Genomic DNA, 24,250 nt, shown 5'->3' on the forward strand with positions numbered 1-24,250 from the left:
TTTGGGCAAGGACACAGGGGCCCCATGATCCCCTATTGCCCGGGGGCCCCATGAGTTGTCAGTCCACCCCTGCTTCCTATAGATTTCCAGTCCAACTCCTTCAGTTTCTTCTTTTGCTTCCTGTGCACTATTAGTACTATTTCAAATCTAAATACCACTGCATTGAAACATTCAATGGAAAATTTACTGGCAAGCCAATCCGATAGAGAAGGATACCAATGGAAGGCTTTGGAAGTACGAATAACTTTTCAGATCCATGTGCGGACCTGACTCCACCCAAAATGAAATTGTTATTTTTCGATGGAATTGGCCTACTAAAGTGTAGGAATAATATACACATAATACCCATCAGTAATGTGTTCTTTTTATTCAAATTATGCGTGTCTGGAATAAGCATATTTTTACATTAATCTGACAAAGATTGGCTTACCTTTACAACAGACATAGGAACATAGCAACCATAGACATCAATATGGTACTGCTTCATTCTATAGTCATTCATACGTAAAGCTGAATTGGACAACATCACTGATTATTATATTTAGAACAGCTCAGCAAGAGACATGTTAACTGAGGATAACGTGATTGAGCAGCATATAAGGTATGCCGGAGGCAGCAGCAAATCACAGACAGCAGTGGAGACAGCGAAAAACAAGGGAAACTCTCTTAATTAACAAAACAAACACAGTTAAAATGTGATATGGAATAGAAGTTGAGTTCCAGACAGAGCCTGGCGACCCCTTCAGGTTCAGCCTTGGTTTCCGATGAGCGTGTCTGGCTCTTCAACTATATAAATTTTCAGCCCTATACATTTACTGCCAACCAAAGGCACTTACACGATGAAAGGGCAGGATGCTTTTATAACAATCGTAAGCTTGCCGTTCCATTAAATCGCTGTAAATTATTTATACAGCTCCATCACCAATTTGTAAGTGAATTTATTTTTTTTAGGATGTTTTGCATGTTAAAATAATGTACAGATGATGTGTAAACAGCCTGGGCAATGAACACTACGAAGCAAATCCTTACTGTGTGTCACGATTTGAGGCGTTGAGCATATAAAACAAGACACAGGGGCATCTTTCGTGTTTATCTATGTGTGTACATTAGCTAATCATCATATGTTGATTTTGCTTTTGAATGAAACAGCAACCTGAAGCCAGTCTTGCATATTTAGTTAAATAAACAGTTTCACAGTTATCATCGTGCAGCAACAAAAGCTTTTTTGTTACCCAAAAAAAAAAAAAAAAAAAAAGGAAGATGCCTAATCTTACGTCAGCATGTCTGAGATTTCAGACAGTCAGCTAGCTTCGTGTGGCCAGAGTTCCTGGGAGCAAAACTGCACGCATTGCACTAGAAGTGACTTTCAGGTGTGCCAACAGACCAGCCAGACCTGCTCTTACGATGTTATTTTCAAATTTGGATCGCCAGGTCGTCTCCGCAGTGCTTCTTTTTTTTCTCCGAAAAATTGGCCTTTTTTTGGATAGAGGACATTGAATGATAACACTACAAGTCAGCTGACTGCTGTGTCACAGAGCTGCTGCTTTCTACATTTCCACAACTGCAAGAGCTCTTTCTACTGCAGTTTTCTGGTCGCAGTGCGGCAATACAGACGCACAGGACGGGATACAGAACGCCATTATATTTTTTCGGTCCGGGGAGTTACCCTTCTGTCTGTTTCGGATACAAAAAAGGATTGCTGTGTTTTTGGATAAGAGCAAGGAAGTGGCTTGTACATAAACGCTGGCATCGAAGTTGCTACGTTTCCCAGCCTTGTTCAGAGTCTGGATTCCAAAATGCTTCCGAAGAACGAAGAAACATCTGCTTTCTCACCTTGCATGATAGTTTTCTGTGCCACGCTAGTATACCTGCAAGGAGTAGGATCCCTAAGACAAAGGATCCGATGCTTACTGGTGTCTCTGTCTGGGGCCTTTCCAGCCATTCTACAGATGAAGCTTTCCTATACGTCCGGGTTTACCTATAATTCTGGAAAAACAGTAGGATGCTATTTATTTTTCACATGATGAGGAAAAATGGTTAAAAAAAAAAGAAGAGTGTCCAGACTTGCTGACCTAAATCAATCCCAATCCTTGTCTGGATACAGGGCAGGAGCCGTCTAGCAGTGACACAACCAGCCATCATGTGGAGAATATCTAGGATTGCAATGCCTGTTGGATGAAGCTTCCCTGATTGAAACACAATACTTTTTCTTCTTTTTTATTATTTTGCTTTTGGATGTTTGTCTACCTGCTGCTGTTTCTGCCTGATTGCATTTTCTCTCTTTGCAGCATTGAGTTGTGCCTGGTCTTAGTGCACGTTCGTGTGGATTAGTCTGTCTGAAATGCAGTCCTCATTTGCTCCTGCTGGAAACCAGGACACTAAGTCAGCCTGCTTTAACAGTTGTTTTGCGTGATGCTATGCAGCTAGGAAGCCTTGCACGCTGACAACAAAGGAGGAAGCACAAAGCATCACTTTATCTTCAGGGTTGTTACAGGAGCATAACTCTTCTCCGAAATGATGCCTCCTCCTTTTCCTTCATTTCTTCCTTTTGTTTCTAATTCATCTAATCGAAGAACCTAACAGATATCGTCATGGATGTGTGTGTGTTTCTTTTTTAATGATTTGGGGAAAAAAAATACAACCTATGGAGACCGCAGCACATTTTAGGTTATTGCCAATTTGAAATACTTGGTTTGTTGAAGCTGAGCCCTTAGGGACAAGCTCAGTAGCTTAGAAAGAGATCGTAGATAAAGAAATAAAAATGACAAGCGTAATGGAGGCTGTGGAAGAGACACTGTCAGAGAATCAGTTCATGGGTTCCTCCAGTCTGAAGCTGAATAATTCATAGATTGAAATTACCCTGCTTTCACCTTTCCATTTAAAGCGACATGATCTGAATCGCTAATAAATTTTCAGGATATAGTAAAATGGCAATTTGAATCTGAAGTGCTTTCGAAACCAGATGCTGAATCCTGAATCTTTCGATATCTTTCACAATTATCCGGTGAGAATTCCCCTTCATCACGAAGCAGCTTTACCAAGGAAAATTACTGTGATTACAATAGCGACAATAGAATGCCATCAAATGATCTCTAATTTGCCTAATTTTCAACGACTGACGATCTCACTTGAATGGCTACTGCGACACAAAGTCTGGCAACCGCGGATCGATATCCTGCTATGCCCAAATGTTAAATGCTTAAAATTAATATTAATTCTCATTTATGCACAATGTAAAATCGATCTGATACTGCCTACCTTTGTTTTCACTCACTGCTTTTTTTCCCAATTAGCGTGTGCCAATCTGTCGTCATGTTGCTTCACACTTTGCTACCATTACGATGCTATACAGGTGAATATCAATTTGATGATGCCGGCCCACACAATGGCCACTGTAAGCTGTGTGTGTACGCCTAATTTGTCTGCACAATGTGATCTGCACGCTTTTATTTGTTCTTTGTGGAGTAACTTTCAGTGAGTGGCTTCAGTCGTGCAGGATCTGAGCACCTGATGCAGAAAAGATACATATGAAGCCTGTCAAGCTATACTTTTTCACAACTTCAATGTACTCGCTCAAAGGAGCCAGACATGCAGCTTTTGGAACAGCACAAAATCTGACCATGTAAGTATGCAAACAAGAACAACGTAGAATTGCGCTGTAAGAAAATGTTATAGCTTTCAGTAGGAAAAGGGGGGGGGTCAGCCTAAGTGATACATGACATGCACGTTTGAGTCCTATTTGCATATTAATACATGACATTCATGATTATGCATACTTTTAAGCCTGCAGTCTCATTAAAAATGTTATTTTATTATGTTAGATACCATTTTTAATACATTTGTACTTCCCATTTTTGGGAAATACTACTGTAGAAGATTTTCTTTGCTTCATATATCATCTTGAATTTAATAACTTATAAGATATTCTTGAAATCTGTTAAAAAAATGTGTACAAATATCTTCATCGTATATAGATTAACATGCGCATCACTTTCATATTTAATCTTTCATCAGCATGTTTTACCTGAAGACAGGACAGAGGGAACGGTTTAGACATTAAGCATACAAACGAAAAACTTACAACAGAAAGTTATGAAGCTCAAAAGGTGTTATTATAAAAGGTAATGTTAATATATAATATAAATTACTTTGGCAAAATTCTCGCTGTTTGTTCACATCTGGGGTTTTGTTCATTCCCTTTAATAACTTGCTTTTTTGCTGTGTTTAATTTTGAAAAATAATGAAAAATATTATAATAAATGTATAGTCATAGTCTAGAAAATTCAAAAAGAAACAAATTTGCATGTATGTAAAAAGACTAAATTCTATATCTTCTTTGGTTTTTGTATTAATTGGAGACAATCAGTGCAGTAAGTTGAGTTTCCTGCAGGAAGACAGAGGGTTAAGTGAACATGAGTTTTGACACATAACATTAGAATGTCTAAGCGTGAAAAGATTTCTTAGCGATGAGTGCCATCTCCAGATCAGTAAAGCAAAAATATGTTATTAGTTTGTCAACTTCCAGAGGTATATATACTTACTATGCTGTACAGCAAGGTGAAAATACACCAACGATGTCATGAAATCCTATAGAGAAATGCTGTAGTATAGTTAAGATCCAAATAGTAACTTAATGCAGGAATAGCAGTGTTTTTCATGTTGACCTAGATATGCCTTGCGTTTCCTTTGATCCCCCTGGAAAATGTCACACTCAGACAGTCATTCATTTTGATACAGTCAGACTGCTCTCCTTCCCATGGGCTATATTCATAATGTTGTGTGTTTTCAGGTTCATGTAGCATAAACGGTGACTTAGCCATCTTTCTTTCAGTCTATGAATACATTCTACCTAGCTTTTACCACAGAAGTTACCCATTACAATAACATTTTAGACACAAAGAGGAACATGAACAGCCATTTTAATAAAAATGAAGGTTTTGTTGACTGGGAAATAGTGGATCCATATAGTAATTCTGTGAAAATGAGTGTTCAACATAGCTTAGATGTGTTCTTTAATGGATTATTCTTCCAGTCCAGTACATAGCTCTTATATTTTGTTGTCTGGCAATTGTGCACAACCTTGCTCCCCCCAGTGCTGACATTCCATCTAGCCATGAGAAATGGATGGATTAAACTCACTGCAAAAATGCACATTTCATATAGGTTGTTCTGGGTAAAGAGAGTTGTATGCTTTAAAGGAAAGGCACTTTTTTATATGTAATTAACATGAAACTGCCAGGAAGAAAGGAAGAGCATGACACTGATAGAATGCCAACATGTTACTTTGTTACTTAGATTAAAGTAACGTGATAACGCACAGGCGTCAGTCAGCTGTTACAAAATCTGCTACTTACAACATATGCCTATTATTATCAAGTGCTTGGAAGATTAAGCTACTAATAGTGGTAACAATGGGGTTGATTTACCAAAACTGGAGAGTGCAAAATCGGCTGCAGCTCTGCGTACAAACCAATCAGCTGCCAGGTTTCATTGTCAAAGCTTAATTGAACAAGCTGAAGGTAGAAGCTGATTGGCTACCATGCAGAACTGCACCAGATTTTGCACTTTCCAGTTTTAATAAATCAACCCGAATGAGTATTAGAATACAGACAAATGGTAATGCTATTAACTGCTAATACTGCTAATAACTGGTGCTACAAGCATTTTTGACGCATTCACATTAGCTAGAGTACAGTATGGTTCAAATTTAACGGAATAGATAAGGCTTATACATACCATGCAATAAGCCAGACTTTTCCTGTAGAGATTGCTAATAGTCTACCGCTAGGTAGCGCATAATACTTGCTGCATAAAGTTCCGACTCATCACAAACTTTACATTTAAATTGTCCTCCTTGCTGCGTATTTTACATTTTATATCACAATCATAGTATTAGAAGTGAATCAAATGTTATGCTGCCCATAAACATATTGATAAATGACCCAGAAAAACATCAACACAGCAAAGAAATTGATCAGTTTGGTTGATACTAATTGGATTTTTGATCATGGCCAATAATTTCATATTCATTAAACTGCCTGTTAGTACAGTTAGTTTTAATGATGCAATTCTTTCATCAAAACCATTTTTAAATCGAACGATTGTATCACTAAGTGTATGGACTGCATTAAGCTGTACTATTACCTGTTTTCTTTTTGACTGCTTTAACTATTTGTTATTACTGCAGTGTATTTATAATATGACAATATGGTTTGCGATGTACTGAAACTGCTTGATGTTTACTTATCTTTACAAAAAGCTATGTCCACATTTACCCTTTTAATGCAAAGAATGCACAGAAAACATTTATGATAAGTATTTCTTTATATACATTCTATAGGAAATCATTGCTTTGTATTGACTCAAGTTTGGTAACTGACAGGGTAGTCAAACATGCATTTATCATATGCAGATACAGTATATGGTATTGCTTTTTCAACACAAGGCTATATTTCCGTTACATTACTTTCTGCCAAAGTAAAATTGGCATTGTAGTTGGGTGTATCTTTGGTGTTCACATTCAGCAAAGAAGGAAACCTTGACTTAACCCTTAAACCTAACTTTTAACCTAAACCTATCACTATGGCTGTGTTTAGACACCACTTTCCCTAGGCAGACTGGAATGATCACGCCCTTTTTTTGTCTCTGCCCCCTGTGTGTGGTTATTTTAATTAGAATGTACTACTGGAGACAACATGGGGTCCTCTCACACTACTCCTCCTAAAATGTGAGTCCCACTACACTCCTCCCCCTAAGGGATGTGACGTGTCAGTGCTAGATATGGTATTGCTTTTTTAGCACTAGGTTATATTCAGGTTCTATTACATTTTTGCAAAATAAAATTGGCACGGTAGATGGGTGCAATTATCTTCTGTGTTCACATTCAACAAAGGAAACATTGAGTTAACCCTTAAACTTAACTTTTAACCTGAACCTATCACTATGTCTGTATTTAGACACCTCTTTTACTAGGAAGAGTGGAATGATCATGTCATTTTTTCAGTCTCTGCCCCTTGTGTCATATGGTTATTTTAATTAGAATGCACTACTGGAAACAAAATGGTGTCTAATTTAGATGCAGGACTACTATTCAACTGTAAAAACCATTAGACAATTTATTTTTTCCTGAACTATAAAGAGCTGTTTAAAGGCTCACCCCAGCTACAACTCCCCCCACCTCCACCACATGTTACTACTGGAACCCTCCCTGCATTCATTTTATTAAAATTTCAGCTATACATACCCTAAACCCAAGTGTCTTTTAGTCGGTCACATGACAAACAGGGTCCTACTTCTTCTCCTTCAGTGCTAGTGGTAGGTATCCCCTGCTGCATAAAATGGCATTCACATTGCAACATCTGAGTGGGATTATAGCCATCATTCTGCTGTGAACCTAGGCTGTTTGATGGTGCACACTATGGGGGTATATCTATGACAGGCTAGGCTCACAGCAAATTGGTAGAATGAGCTGGGTCAAGTAGTGTTTTTAAAACTTAGTTAAATCCAAGCACCAGAACCTTTAAGGTGACACTAAAGTATTTTTTTACTTAAATGCTTCCAAAATATCAAGTATACCATGGCTCAGCTTTTTATTTTTTAAAGAAAAGTATCTTGCATTGCTTTCAGGCTTCTTATAATATCCCAAGTGTGCTCCTGATTATCCGCTGATGCATATAAACGCTGCTAATGTAGAGCGAACAGTGTCCATTATTTCTGGTCACATGCTCAGCTCCATGGTACTACAATTCTCATAGTTCTCAGGACTTTAGCAAGCCTCAACACATGTGCCAAAATAACACTGATGAATACCAGCTTCTCCCACACTACTCCTCCCAAACCTAAATCCTAGTAGATTTCAGGTGTCAGGGCTAATGAGTAGTCCATCTCCATGGGTGAGCAAGAAAGGTTAGCTATGTTCACCCAGACAAGGAGGACATGAAGAACAAATGAAGCCACCCAAAAAAGGAAGTCTGAGAAAACCAAAATAGGCTTGAATTAATATACATTATACTTATACACTCACTGGCCACCTTATTAGGTACACCTGTTCAATTGCTTGATAACACAAATTGCTAATCAGCCAGACACATGGCAGCAACTCAGTGCATTTAGGCATGTAGATGTGGTGAAGATGACTTGCTGAAGTTCAAACTGGGCATTTAAATGGGGAAGAAAGGGAATTTAAGTGACTTTAAACGTGGCAGGGTTGTTGGTGCCAGACGGGCTAGTCTGAGTATTTCAAAAACTGCTGATCTACTGGGATTTTCATGCACAACCATCTCTACGGTTTTCAGGAAATGGTCCAAAAAGAGAAAATATCCAGTGGGTGACAGTTGTGTGGATGAAAATGCCTTGCTGATGTCAGAGGGGGTCCAACCTGGTACTAGCAAGGCGTACCTAATAAAGTGGCTGCTGAGTGAATTTAATCATAATGCATTAATTTTCGTTTCTAGAAAAATGTGAGTTTAGTGTCAATTTAACACTTTTCAACATACCCTGGACCCCCTTTATTTACAGTTCTCTTGGTGAACTTAGACACAAATGTCCTGAGGGTGACAGAAAAGAAGAATTTAAACATCTTGAGGTTTGGTGCTAGCCCCTGCAGCCCTAGACACTAACCCACAAGTATCTTATGGTAAATATAACCCTGCTTATCCCTAAACCTTATCTCTTAATTAGTTCTTATACTTAAAGCTTAACTCTGGTCACAGAAAACTGTTCCACCCACATCTACCTATAGATTGCATTTTAAACATGTAACAAACATCCCTTATTTCTTACCTAATTTCATATTTTTTCACAGAAAGTAGTGCACACCTCTGGAAATTGCCTGGTACCAGGATAAATACCTCTTTTGGCATGCAAGGGTTACAAAGAGTCAATACCAAAAAAATGTAATCCAAATTCAGTTCTTGCAAACACATAAAATAGCTCTTTTATTTAAACTGCTTAAAAAATAGCAGCAAAAAGAATAATATCTCTATCAACCCATGTGAGGCGTTTCAAGCCATTATATTTTCCCGACCGGGTGCACCCTAGTAGAGAATGATGAGCTACTGACTGAACCATAGTCATTCCCTATACTAAGAGGACTGTATACGCTGTAATGCACATGTGATGTTAATGCTTCTTGATTTAGAACAAGCCGTTTAACATGCCTCAAATGTATGATTTTTTTTTTTTTTTTTTGTAAATGTGCATTGGGGTGCAACATGGGTTTAACATGGCTTATTTATTTATTATAGGTACTTATATAGCATTGTCAGTTTACGCAGTACTTTACATATATATTGCACTTTCATGTCAGTCCCTGCCCTCAAGAAGCTTAAAATCTAAGGTATCTAAGTCACATTCATACATACTAGGGCCAATTTTAGACAAGAGCCAATTAACCTACCAGCATGTCTTTGGAGTGTGAGAGGAAAGCAGTTATGAATGAATTTACATAACACAAAGGCCTCTGTGATTGGGCAGAAGGAGAGGAGGGATGGCAGAGCTGCTGTGTGTCTCCTCTGGAAGCACCAAAAACCTGTCAGATGTAAATATTAGAGATAAGTCCAGGAGGTGGCATTGACTCTATATCTTCTGGGAGCTCCATAAACCTGTCAGATGTAATGTAAAGAAATAAGTCCATAAGGTGGCATTCAGCTCATTAGACTTAACTCATTGTATGCCTGTACTTATTACAAAGTAGCTGAATTCCTGAAGGTTAGCTTTAAAAAAAACAATTTGTGGCCTGTTAGGCTACTTTTAATGGGAAGTTATTCATTCTCAAAGGTCCTCAATGATCACAACACTGGCTCCAGAGTCAAGTTTCAGTCGATTTCTAGCAGCTTAGAACCACCTGCTGCTTTCTTACATTCAAAGGCTGGAAGCTTGCCAAGATTCTGCTTTCATAAAAAGCCACAATCCTTGGGTTGTAAACTTTGATTGAAAATTAATTTCTTTACAATACTTAAAGGTACAAAGATGAATGAGGGCTGTGTAAAGACTTTAGTGTTCATAATCTGGGCACGGGTTTACTGTACGAGCAGCAGAGGGAGTCATTTATGAATTGAGATACAGCCTTACAGTATATTCATCCCATATCCCTGCCTCACTGTTCCAGTTTAGCATTGCATTTTTTTGCAATAGAATTGATAAAAGTTCCCCTGTGGCTACAGCCCTGTGCCATAAACTACCACTGCCAGGCTTCCAGTGCTGATAACAAATGTACTGATACCTATTTGTTAATTTATATATACGTGTAGCTTAAAAATATTCCAGATGCCTTTACAGTGAGCACAGAACTATTCATGCCAATCAATACACAGATACATTTTACAGTTACATACTCTACAAAGTCATTTAAACATACACAAAGTTGATTTGGATAGAACAATGTACCGTTAGTTTTTAAAATGTGAGGAAACATTTTTAACCAGAAGAAAAACATTCAAATACAGATAGAAACTCCATGTTAACTATGCTCAGATGTATATAAATTCAAGAACAGTATTGTAATTGTCAGTGCTGTGCAGATTATAATAAACCTGTGATTGGAAAGTATAATCTCAGGGGTGTAGCATCATCTACCTTGGGTTCCTATACAAAGTCTTGACCCACACTTTTTGCCAGAAAATCACTGTTCTGATCATCAAGCTAATTTACTAGTTGACATATCAACATGGATGTTGCACCACTTTCTAAAACTCTTTCTTTCCAAAACTCTGCTCATAATATTCCAACCCTTCCCGTGACCCCTCCCCAGCCTTTTTTTTCAAAAATAATAGCACAGCTATCCTTAACTGACCTCATACCAGGGTGCAAGGTGTAATCCTGAACTCCAACTTCATCTGTTCCCTACATCCAATCACTGTACAGATCTTGCCACCCTCGCCTTTGTAGCATTTCCAAAATACACCCCTTCTTAACCAATGAAACCACCAAGCTACTAATTCACTACCTTATAATATTTCCTTCATCCCATGTCCCCACACCCAGGGGCGGACTGACAACTCACGGGGCCCCCGGGCAATAGGGGATCATAGGCTCTAAATAGCCTATGAAAAAAGTACCAGGGGCATCTCATAGGGCTCCCTACTGACCCCGGGCCCTCAGGCAGTGCCCAAGTTTCCAAATGGTCAGTCCGCCCCTGCCCACACCTGACATTTTAATCAAGATCTATTGCACTATTATCAATCCCTCCCCTCATGCCAGGTTGCTGAATATAATCCTAGAATCGGACTTCTCCTGTCTCCACATCTCTATCCAAATCTTACCACTTGTACATTCACAATACACCATCTCAGCTGCCTTAGCTTATCCAGACTACAGATAACCTCCTAAAAAAGACATTGTAGGAACTGTACTCTTAAAACATACTTTAAAGGAAAAGATCAACACAGTCCATGGTCAAAATTATGGGAAAATAAATGATAAAAATTAGGTAAGAATACTTCTTCTGTTGTGCACTTGAACATTTTATTATAGAATCATAGTATTCTGTCTTTAATTATCATCAGGCTTGAATTTCCAAACACCTTTTTCAGAAAGAGATGAACTTACATATCTTCTACAGCAAAGCAACCAGCATCTAGCAATTCCACATAGCTATCTATATGCTCATAATTACATAGTTTAAAGTTGTTCCAGTCCCCTGTGGAAAGATTAAATTAGAATAATTAATTTTATGAAAATATGTGCATACCTCTTTTAATCATGACAAGCCTGTTTGAAACATGAGCTTGTGTTCTTTGTTGATTCGTGGACAAACAGTAAACAGAGGGGGAATTCAATTAAGCTGCTGAACCACTTTTCTGGTGTTAATTCCACTTGTTAATGTGTGCGCCAAAATCATGAAGTACCTGTAACACTTTTGGTTCTTACAGTGACTTGTGCACCAAATTCAGGTAGTTCTAAAATGCACCATTTTATATCATGGTGAAATGAATATGCTAATTTAAAAATAAAATACTGACAGTTTGTATCTTGCAAAATTGGTGCTAATTAGGAAAAGGATCCCCTACCCTGCAACCTCTCATGTCTCCCCTGAGTACATTTCTCACTTCTCTTCATTTTCTTACTAGCCAGTCCCTGTCTGGTTTACTAAACTCCTCACCTCCTGCAATTTGTCCACTCACCACCTATCATCCTTCCCTCCAGAATGTCTCCACATTCCTCCTAAGATCCTTACTCTCTGGCCTCCTAGACAATCAGTTTATTTATTCATTTGTTATAACCTGTGTCCATTTGTGGTATAAGTTCACAAAACACCTCCTCAGATTCTAACATTCCAGTTTCTTCGACATTTAACTACATTACTTATTCCCTGAAACAGTTATCCTATGTAGTCTGTGATTCTTCTTCCTGGATTAACTCTCAACTCCTCCAAAGGTTTGTATACTCCATTCCTCTGGCTGCTCCGCTATACTCATCTCAGTAAGCTGTCTGATCTTCTGCAACATCACTGTCCCCTGCACATCTTTGAACCCTCTCTCAAGTCCTTAGTGTGCATTCTTATGCCTTTTGCAATTTCCTCACCTACTCTAAATGGTGTCTGTGCATCTGATTCAACCTATAACACCGTGCTCCCACCCTTAAAGGAACCTATTCATGTTAGTAAAGTATAAAAAAATAGACCATATACTTCATGTGACATTAGCTATCTGCAGAATTGCCTCAGTGCCTTATTGGTAAGTGAATGATGTTTATGAAAAGGAAAAAGAAGAGCTGTACCACAAGAGTTATATATATGTGGGGGAAGGGGGGCAGCAGAAACGCTAGCTATCATATAGGAGTACTGGGTTTTGTCTTCCCGCTATAAGCCCAATTATTGTTGAAGGCACTGCAGCTTCTTTTTCTTCAACATTGCTCCTAGTATATGGGAATTTACTGATTGAATTTGGTAACATTCTTGGATGTACTTTTGGCAAGTGTAGTAACTATGCTTATCAGTATCCCGTAGGGGTGCTCCACCATCATTCTGGCCTTTTGGCAGGAATGGCTGGCTGTATAGTTTCCCTGTTGACTTTATGGGGATCTTTCCTGTTGGAAAAAAATCAAATTAAGAGCCCCTTGGCTACAGTGGGGTTGGGAGTTTTTCCCTGGTGTAACAGATTCTGAGGCACCCAGTGCCTCCTGATTTGAGTGGTATGAGCTGGTCTAGATGAGGCCTGGGAAGGCAGAGACCCTGTGGGTCTCAAGCTCCCCCTGATTATCTCTATGGGTTTGGACCCCACTGTGAGAATGAGCATGAGACCACAACACACTTTTTGTGCACCTCATCCCATCAGCTAGGACTTTTGGCCAAGACTGGGGAAATTTCTGTTACAGGCCACAAGGCCTAGCCATTGTATAGCACAATGGCATTTATTTCTTTTTTCTCTCCGTGTGTGCCACTTCACCTTTTTATAGTGTGTATTTTTCACTCACCAGATAGCAGGGTGGTGATCGTGGGCATGCTCTAAAGTCTAGAGGAAGAATCTGTGACCCTAAAGTTCCTCCTTTCCCTGCCCAACGGTCTTTCTTTAGGAGAGGCCCTAACCTATTACTCGGTAGTCTGCTTTAGACAGACAGGAGGAGAGGGGTCAATCAGCCAATTTGGCTAGGTGGACCAGAAGGCCAAGTTCCTGTACAGTTTTTTGTGTGTGTTCATATGCACTTTTTTGGTCTACATGGTGTTTAGTTTTTGCACACCGCACCATGGGCTCAAAAGAAAAAAAAAACACAGTCCGGGATGTTGAACACATCAGCAACCAAATACAATCCAGCATTTAACACCTTTTTGCCTTATTAAGAATTAGGATACCATTGTGGAAAAACTTATTTTTTTTTTCAGTTTCACTAAATGACTTAATTTGCTGAAACTATTTCCAGCTTTCTCTAAAAAATATTTATAGGTTTTGATAAAACATTTACCTGGCTGTATTGGAACTAGTATCCATTTTATCTTAAATAATGTTTGTAAACCTTAGTAAATCTGGGTTTACTACTTTCTGAGACATGCTGAACCAAACAAACTATTTAAACTGAAAGAAAACCTGGAGCTCAGAGTACACACTTAGCTCAGTAAAGTCAGAATAAGGCTGTAACGTCTGTAAATATCCACGGCTGAACTTATTTATATGCACTTATCCTATTATTATTTTCAAGGTGCTCACAAAAGCAGAACAAAGTATAATAGTCTCTACTGATGTTTGAGCCCTTTCTTTGCTCAAAAAGAGATTAAAAAATAATGACCAAAGTGTTCAGTTATGTTGTACCTTCCTTTTTGCAATGCAATTCAGACACCTTAAAGTGTTTACAGAATGAACAGTGGATAGGAGATTTTATGTGCTAAATGTTGCAGACAATTTGGTATATTTTTAATGATAATCTATTTTTGTTTAGATGTGCGAAAAGACTTCTTCTGAAATGGGCAATGCAGAGAGGCTAGGTAAGACTTTATTCAGTAGCTATACAGCTATTTTCACAAAAGGATTGTTAACAGTAATAGATACCGCAGCGCTGATCCTCAGGGAATTATGTCTGCTGAGTTAATACAACTATATTTTCATATATCACATATAGTAGCCTTTTTGTAGTGATCTGAATGGCTGTTTTGCCTTGAGTGCCTTACTTGGACTAGGTATCCCGTGAAAATATTTTCAAGCTTTTACTTCCTTTGATACCATAAAAAGAACCAGTCATAACTGTGCTTAGGCAAGAATCCCTTTATTTGCTCCTAATTTATTATAAGTGTTCCATCTTACTTATGACAGATCTACATCTGCTCCCTTTTTTATCTTTACCTAGTTTATATGAGATTGACACTATAACCCAGGGGTGGGAACAGGGGCAGACTGACAACTCATGGGGCCCCCGGGCAAGAGGGGATCATGGGGCCCCTGTGTCCTTGCCCAAACTCAAAAAAGCCTATGAAAAAGGTACCAGGGGCATATCATGGGGCCCCCTACTGACCCCGGGCCCTCGGGCAGTGCCCGAGTTTCCAAATGGTCAGTCCGCCCCTGGGTGGGAATCATAGATCAACTAAAATCTGACAGATTACTTTGGGATCTGGGATGGAAATGAGGCAACTACTGTATGTTCGTTCCTGTGAAAGTCATGTCAACAAATAGGAGGAGAGGTTATAGATGGAAATGAGGGCTGTTGACTTTTGTCTAAAATTTGAAATTTGCATTGCAGTAAAAAAGTTTAGTCCACTTTGGTTACAAGTTTCAGTTGGAAGAAGACATGTGTGTTTTAATTGTATTTAATTTGATTCATAGGCTAAAATAACTATTGCAAACATAAGTAATATTTATCACTTTTTTTTTTTAACAAACACAATTAAAATAGCTTACCCAGTTTAGCAAATTGACCACTTAGTCATTAATTTGGATACTGATTAACCTTTCAAGTCCCTGAGATTCAAAACTTATGTGTCCAGACCACAGTTTGAAGTTTTGGTATGCTATGGTTGACTCAATAAAACCTTTTTTGTATAAATATTATTATTTCACACATTTTGACTAAATAGTTTTCTCTTATTTATCCAGAGTACAGCAATACCAAATATGTAAAGGTTTTGATCAGGGGCGGACTGACAACTCATGGGGCCCCCGGGCAATAGGGGATCATGGGGCCCCTGTGTCCTTGCCCAAACTCAAAAAAGCCTATGAAAAAGGTACCAGGGGCATCTCATGGGGGCCCCTACTGACCCCGGGCCCTCGGGCAGTGCCCGAGTTTCCAAATGGTCAGTCCGCCCCTGATTTTGATACATATTTTGTGTGAATATGTATCTTAAAGATATGAAGATATTACACATTTAGCATTACTGTGCAATAGACACATTTTACAAATAACTTATGGAACTCTCTTCTTCTTAGAGCTGAAGTTGCTGTGAGCAAAAAGAAGCTGCTAAACCTTAACAGGCAGCAGGTGTTTACAAGCTTTCCTTTAGCCCCGGTTCACATATATGCGGCCGTGTGGGCCGTGTTTTGTGTGGACACGAGAGCCCATTTATTTGAATGGATTCCCGTGCCCTGTGACATGCAGGGAAGAAGTCCCTGCACTTCTTCTAAATACGCAGCCCACACGAGAACCTCGGTTCCCAGTATGGTTGAGTTTTCCAGTGCGGGCAGCGTGCCAGTAGAATTAATGGCACCTGCCCGCGGGTCCGCATTTCTCTGTGTGGGTGATGTGGTTGCATGGATTTTCATGCAGATCTGCAGTGGCACCACCCGCACATATGTGAACCAAGCCTTAAATACCATGATTAGTTAATCAGGATGATTATATGATTTGTCATCACTCAGAGCGGACTACAGAGATCTAAGCAATCTTTGACGCCTGCTGCAGTTGAAACTCACACAACTAACACCATCTTGATAGGGATGATCCAAGGGAACTTGCTGAGGATGATAATTTACAATGTGGGGTCATAAACATGGTGTTTAACATGGATGTATGATATTATGTTACTAACAGTTGCTTCTGCGTGTTGTATTTTTGGACAAAAATGTTATCATAATATTTAAGTCAACCAGTCAGATTGGGTCATATTTTCAAAATGGGGGTGGCTTCCAAGTTTTATGGCTGCCTCTGCCACAGGGAGCACTCATTTAGGTAGTTTATAAAACCTGACCTGAGTAATATTGTTTCCTATTGAATAGGCCTGCACCAGCTCCAGCTGTTCAATCCCTCTTTCATCCCTGTCTACCTAAAATTTAGCTGCCAGCTTGATAAGACTGAGTTTGAAAGTTTGTGCCCCAGTTTGCCGTTGGCTTGGTTGAAGCTTGGTTGATGCTTGTAAATGTACTTTTTGTGATAAACTTACCAATAATCCCAATCTATCTCAAAATTTCAATAAACCCACATAATCCAAAAGGTGATGATCAAATCTGAATTAAAATAATAATAAATCTCCCTCTAATATATATTCAAAATCATCAAATATACCAATCAATATTACAAAAATAAAATAAAATAAAATATATATAAAAGTGTCCAAATCACCAAAAATTAATAATAATAATAATAAGTGTCCAAATCGCCAAAAAGGTATGTAATATAAATAAATAAATGTCCAAAAATCCCAAGAAAACAAAAACGTTCTTTATGTGTTCAGTGAAGCAAGACGATACTCCAAAAATGCCTTGTTATCCTCAAAAGTAAAAAGAAAAATATATCATAGTGTAATATCCTCAAACATATATATATGCTTCACACTGTGCAAAACTCAAATCACACAAAAAATAGTGAAAAATCAATAAATCAAAATAAACGTGAGAACTCGTGATCACTCCAATCTCAGGTGAATAGTGATACTAGGTACCAATATCCTATACACTCCAGCCAAAGTAGATGCTAAATACCATTACCCTCTTATGGTATATTCAGGCATATACTGTTAGATAGGAAAGCCATTCCTCCATCACTCTTATCCCGGGGTATTCCTCATATGGACAAAGAGAAGGCTCAATCAGGCAGATTTCATAAAAAGATATAAATTTATTCCACACTTACATGTAAAAATCACTTTATCCAGCTCTCTGTACTGCACATTTCAATCTCTGGTTGAAAAAACGATTGTTTCCAACCGACAAAATGGCCGCGGCGACACTTCCGGTTAGCGTGCGTGCGTGATGACGTCACTCCACTAACGCGTTTCGTCACTTCCGGACTTCATCTGAAGCCTTCAGATGAAGTCCGGAAGTGACGAAACGCGTTAGTGGAGTGACGTCATCACGCACGCACGCTAACCGGAAGTGTCGCCGCGGCCATTTTGTCGGTTGGAAACAATCGTTTTTTCAACCAGAGATTGAAATGTGCAGTACAGAGAGCTGGATAAAGTGATTTTTACATGTAAGTGTGGAATAAATTTATATCTTTTTATGAAATCTGCCTGATTGAGCCTTCTCTTTGTCCATATGAGGAATACCCCGGGATAAGAGTGATGGAGGAATGGCTTTCCTATCTAACAGTATATGCCTGAATATACCATAAGAGGGTAATGGTATTTAGCATCTACTTTGGCTGGAGTGTATAGGATATTGGTACCTAGTATCACTATTCACCTGAGATTGGAGTGATCACGAGTTCTCACGTTTATTTTGATTTATTGATTTTTCACTATTTTTTGTGTGATTTGAGTTTTGCACAGTGTGAAGCATATATATATGTTTGAGGATATTACACTATGATATATTTTTCTTTTTACTTTTGAGGATAACAAGGCATTTTTGGAGTATCGTCTTGCTTCACTGAACACATAAAGAACGTTTTTGTTTTCTTGGGATTTTTGGACATTTATTTATTTATATTACATACCTTTTTGGCGATTTGGACACTTATTATTATTATTATTAATTTTTGGTGATTTGGACACTTTTATATATATTTTATTTTATTTTTGTAATATTGATTGGTATATTTGATGATTTTGAATATATATTAGAGGGAGATTTATTATTATTTTAATTCAGATTTGATCATCACCTTTTGGATTATGTGGGTTTATTGAAATTTTGAGATAGATTGGGATTATTGGTAAGTTTATCACAAAAAGTACATTTATTAGTTTATTCACTTCCTAGGGAGGAGGTAGTGTTTTGTGGCTGTATAGGAGCTTTTTGATTGATTGGTTGATGCTTGGTTGGTTGTTGGCTTGGTTGGTTGGTTGAAGCTTGGTTGATGCTTGGTTGGTTGTTGGCTTGGTTGGTTGATACTTCCATGCTCCCTTTTAGTTCTAAAAGCAGGCCTAATATTATTTTGCCTGTAGCATGATCTCAGTGAAAGTGAATGCATATTTAATCACATACAACAGTAACTCTTTGGCTGCCAGCAGCTATAATTCAATGACAGAACAGTAACACTTAATTCAATAAACATCATCTTGCGATCATGTGATAAAGTGTGGATAGGGGTCATTGGTTGTCAGTCATACTCACAATGCACATAGAGCTCTGCTTGACAATGAATGAATGAAGCAGAAGTAGTCAGCACAGAGCACTTAGGGGTTCAGAACAAGTATCCTGGCAACAGCCAGGCTAGTATTTGAAGAAAAAAAAAAGAAACTAAAGATATATTATGATGAAGGAAACATTAATAACAAAGATTATACTTATTATACCTGTATGTCTATTCGTTGTAGTGCATGACACTTATCACTGGTAAAGTGGGTAATTAAATAAAACAGGATACAGTTTTTATGGATAACTGAGCTTGCTGTGCATATCCTTTAAGTGCCCTTAAGCTAAATTTACTAAGCTACGATGTATTATTTTCCATAACAGTCATTATTTTCAGCTATGTTATTGTTATTTTTAGCCCTCTTTTCTGAAAATCATTATGGCTAACGATTATGATTAGAGCTTAATAAATTAGACCTCTTTTTCCAGTAGCCTGAGTAAAAAGGAAATGTCATTGCATAACTATATTGTCTGGATCATCATGTTTAACACATCATGGCCTGCAAACTCCTGAGGTCTGCTCACATTTTCTGTTAAGGTTGCTCTTCCATCCCAGACCAGATCCCCTAGCCTGTCTTCCCATTGTGGCTCCTAGTGGTAGCTGGATGAGGCTTTCTCCAAAACAAAGACGATAATAGATATACTGTATGTCCAACCAAAAGCTCGGAGCTTCAACAGAAGCTGAACGATGTAGACATTAACAGGCTGAGCTATGCATTCTGATGTCATTTACTTGATGAGGTGTTGAAGTCAGTATATATGGCTAATTAACAATAATATATGGGAAAGAGGAAGGAAATGTATACATCTAGCCTAGTTATGAAAGAGAAACTACCCTCTGTGTGTAACACGATAATAGACTCAGAGCCACCCCAAGCTACGGAAGTAGAAAACAAAGAGGGAATATACAGTAAACATGTATGCCTATGTTAAGAACACAAAATACTAAGAATTAAAACATGCCACATGACAATACTGAGAATAAAAATCACACACAGTTTATTAATAGCCCATTAAAGTAGAACTATAGGCACCTTTTTTTCCATTTTGCATAGACTAAGGGAGGGTTATAACCCCTGTCAGGTATTTTTGTGCCCTATTGGGGCGATTTACCTTCACTTCCTGTCTCATAGCCAAAACAAAAAGTGAGGAAATCTCTGCAAATTAAGGGAATTCCTTGGGAACTCCCAGGTCACCATAACTAGTGTCCCCTTCAGAAAATGTCCCCTCTATTACTTTTCTGGGGATAACCCATAATATGGGGTTTCTTTTACTTTCACTTTCAATAATAACGGTAAACAGGCACATACTGCGATAAAAACCTAACAGGTGTTTTATTCCATCTCCACTCTGTCCAAAACTGAAAAAAAGTTTTGCCTTTAATTATATTTTAAGGACAACAGCAACAGTTAGATATACATTTATGAGTTCTGTAAAAAAAACTATATTAAAATATAGCAAAGTATTGACTGGGGAAAAATAAGCATAATGTCATATGAATATTAATAAAACCTGTGAATTTTATACACAAATCCAGTAGAATGACAACGAACTGTCTGTCTATGTCCTCATGTCCTCTTCAGTATTGTATATTTTCATGTGTATTGACAGCAGAGCTCATCCAGGAGTAGAGAAGGGATATCTATACTAATGCATTACTGGTGCTAATATTTTCTTTACAAAGTTCAGACTTATTGCACACAGCAGCCCAAGTAGAAATTTGTGAATATGGACCTGACAATTAGAGGCAAATTAATACCATAAACATTTTTCTACAGAAAGTATTATAGTATATACTGTATGAAACTTCATACGTATTATCAAATCAAATCAATGAAGTGTAAATAGTGCTTAAAGTGTTACTAAGCCCCGGACTCTGCATCCACTATATCTGGTCTCCCACAGTACACAGAACATGAAAGTGCAATTATTTTAGTAAATAAAAAACTGCTAAATACCTTTTCTCATCAGAAGTTAGAACAATCTTGTGATTTCTATCAGTTTTCAGTAGAGCCCTGGTTAAATCTTGTAGGAGAAGTTTTCATTCTGCTCTAGGATGATGCAGAACACCTGACCCTCTGTCTGGACAGTGCTGATTGGCCCTGTGCTGATCACATGCACTATCTAAAGAAAAAAAAAGCCACTCTAGCAATACACACCAAACTGTGCATGTGCAGAGTGACTCCACACGATATGTCTTATCAGAAGATAAGTGGGGGGCACTGGAAGAAGGGGAGGATCAGAGAAGTCAGGATCAAACAGCGTTTTTACACAATGCAGAGGATTAACCCCTTAGGTTCCACAGTGAGTATAACAAGCATGCTTTGCTGCACATACAGACTGATTTTACTGTTGTGAGTTTAGTAACACTTTAATGAATTTCCTTTTTTTTCCTCCCTTAGATGTTCCATCATCTATCCAGATCCATAAGAATGATGAACATTCATGTCATCTGTACACGTTGGATATGGATCTTTGATGCAGAGTATATCTCAACTCAAAATCTGGCACACAGGTAGCACATTTCTGAATAATATTTATAGATTAACTTTCTGTGAGCTTAAAGGGGGGACTTAGAAATCATATATAGTGCTTGCATGTCATCCCTTGCATTTATTTAGGTGTCATTCAAGTGCTCCTATCTAATTCAACACTTAAAAAATACTGGTAGACGAATGCCTTTATTGTCCATAGAAGGCATGCATGTCTGTGTGATGGTTGATAGATTGTAAGCTCTACCAGGGAGGTTGTGTTTTGAATGTAACTATTTATATAGTTAAAAAGCATGTAATGTTCTGACATAAAATAAAAACTACAGTGAAGGAAATAAGTATTTGATCCCCTGCTGATTTTGAATGTTTGCCCACTCACAAAGAAATGATCAGTCTAAATATCAAATGATAGGTGTATTGTAACACTGAGAGACAGAATAGCAACAAGAAATTCAAAAGAAATGCATGTCTAACAAATGATGCACTGATTTGCATGTTCATGAGGGAAATAAGTATTTGATCCCCTTCACAAAACATGACTTAGTACTTTGTGGCAAATCCCTTGTTGGCAATCACAGAGGTCAGATGTTTCCAGTAGATGGCCACCAGGTTTGCACACATCTCAGGAGGGATTTTGACCAACTCCTCTTGGCAGATAATCTCCAAGTCATTAAGGTTTGGTGGCTGACATTTGGCAACTCGAACTTTCAGCTCCCTCCACAGATTTTCAATTGGATTAAGGTCTGGACACTGGCTAGGCCACTCCTGGACCTTAATGTGCTTCTTCTTGAGCCACTCCTTTGTTGCCTTGGCTGTGTGTTTTGGGTAATTGTTATGCTGGAACACCCATCCGCAACCCATTTTCAATGCCCTGGCTGAGGGAAGAAGGTTCTCACCCAAGATTTGACAGTACATTGCCCCATCTTGTGAGTGGGCAAACATTCAAATTCAGCAGTGGATCAAATACTTACTTCCTTTACTGTTCCTAACACCGATTATGGAATGCTGATTATAGACTGAGTTATTTGTGTTATACCCCCACCTCTTCTGCACAGTCACCCTCAACCAGAACCAACATATTTGATATCAACAGCATGGTTCCTTCTTCTTGAATTTCCTCCTTTTTTTAATTCTGTAAACATCCCTGACCACAAGTACATGTCTTGTGTGTACTGAGGGTTCAGCATCATTAATCTGAGACCCAATACATCAGTGAATATTGGAATAACTAGAGATCCCGACTAGAAGGTGTAAAGATGGCCATGCATGGAAAGATAAACTGAGCAGAATCATACCTGACTGATTCATTTGAGTCAATATCTATCACCTTGCAAAATTCTCTTTACATCTCAAACAGCAAACCTAGAAATAAAACAATCTATTTAGCTTCAGATGCACTTCTTAGACTTCTTAGACTAGCATCTTGCTAAAATCAGAGTACTGTGCAGTGTGCCGGAAGTTAGGAAGCAATGAAGAGTGAGCCTAATCATTTTCATTTTTATTTGGCCCCAGTGCTCTGTTGTACCTTGCATACTTGTAGGAAACATTATATAATTTGAGTTATGCCTCATTAGTCTAAAATAAATCATCTACATTTGTGTGAACCTGAGTAGTTGGAGTAGTTAGGAGTTAGTATATAATGTAATTAGCTCTCAGATGTTATTTTTCTTATCCTGATCATTACTGAAAGGGATGACACCATAGCATTTTCATCTAGTGTATGACAATTCTGCTATGGAATACTTAAACTTTAGACAAGCACAGATCAAAATAAAGGCCCACAGTGCTATGATTCAAAGATTTTCTATCAAAACATCCCCCATGATTTTCCTGAAATAAATTTAAACATTTATGAACAATCCCCACTGCAACCATCCATCATTCAATTCAGTTTGCTTTGCTGGAATAGTGTATTCTAAAAAGAACCTTCCCCCAGCTGTCAAAGCATATTTAATAACAAGCAAACAGGCACTTAAGCCAGCCTCCAGGCAAGAGCATAGAGACAGAGGAGTGCTGATTGAGGACAGTTAAACGAGTCATGAATAGACTAGGACAAATCATTTTCAGCAAAACAAAATGGCAACTATTTTTGTTTACCCCACCTTTGCACTAAAGGTTCCCTAACTTGTCTCCATAAAAACATAAAATTAAAAAAAACTTTATTTTCGCAATAAAACTGTTGGATTAAACTAAGGGGTTGGTTTGCAGAAACAATTACGCATCCAGAGAAAAATTTGACCATCAGAAGAATTTGCTATTGATTTCTTGATCTACTCAGTTTAATCTATTAGAGAATGTTACATCAAAAGCATACCTCCTATCTTTGCAACATACAGTAAAATAACCATGAAAGCAAAAAGCCATCTGGACCATTGATCCTCAATCACTGCATTGCATCCTGCTGATAGAGTTCAGCTCTTTCACCAAAGGTGACCTTCACCTCTTCAAAAATATTGAAAATCAGTCCTTGACACCCTAAACCCCCCTCCCCAAAAAAAGTTGTGAACCACTAACCCAGCTTGTATGTAATACTGTGATGCTACCAAGTGCTGCCTAATTCATGATTCCCTTACTTTATCAAGCCTTCTTGATTCCCTACGCTTATCAGGCCTTCTCTGTTCCTCTTTGCAGTCTAATGAAATTGAATTGTGGTGTAAGTTCTTGCATTTTTGTGTTGAACTCAATGAACATGTACTGTATCTTTTTTTGATCTAGGTAGGTAAGGTATGGAAATGACTGTGATAGCATCTAAAACTGCAGTTACCACAAACATAAAAATAGAGTAGACCTTTCTCTGACTTTACATGTGTGTTTTAATATATTCCT

General features: G+C 38.2%; 1 long non-coding RNA gene across 3 annotated transcripts in view; it reads left to right on the forward strand.

Annotated features, from left to right (window-relative positions):
- Nucleotides 1–1,271: 1,271 nt before the first annotated feature.
- LOC149458395 (uncharacterized) overlaps nt 1,272–24,250 on the forward strand; it is a 77,945-nt gene continuing 54,966 nt past the window's right edge. Inside the window, exons 1-4 of one of the 3 annotated variants that reach the window (XR_016313460.1) lie at nt 1,272–3,622; nt 4,015–4,121; nt 14,371–14,416; nt 21,335–21,447. This is a non-coding gene — a long non-coding RNA (uncharacterized LOC149458395). The remainder of the gene's footprint in view (nt 3,623–4,014; nt 4,122–14,370; nt 14,417–21,334; nt 21,448–24,250) is intronic. The other 2 variants (XR_016313458.1, XR_016313459.1) reach the window with 2 other exon arrangements.

Source organism: Staurois parvus, unplaced genomic scaffold, assembly GCF_062004578.1.
Source record: "Staurois parvus isolate SC_StPar_1 unplaced genomic scaffold, SC_StPar_1.0 ptg000287l, whole genome shotgun sequence".
NCBI lineage: Eukaryota > Metazoa > Chordata > Amphibia > Anura > Ranidae > Staurois > Staurois parvus.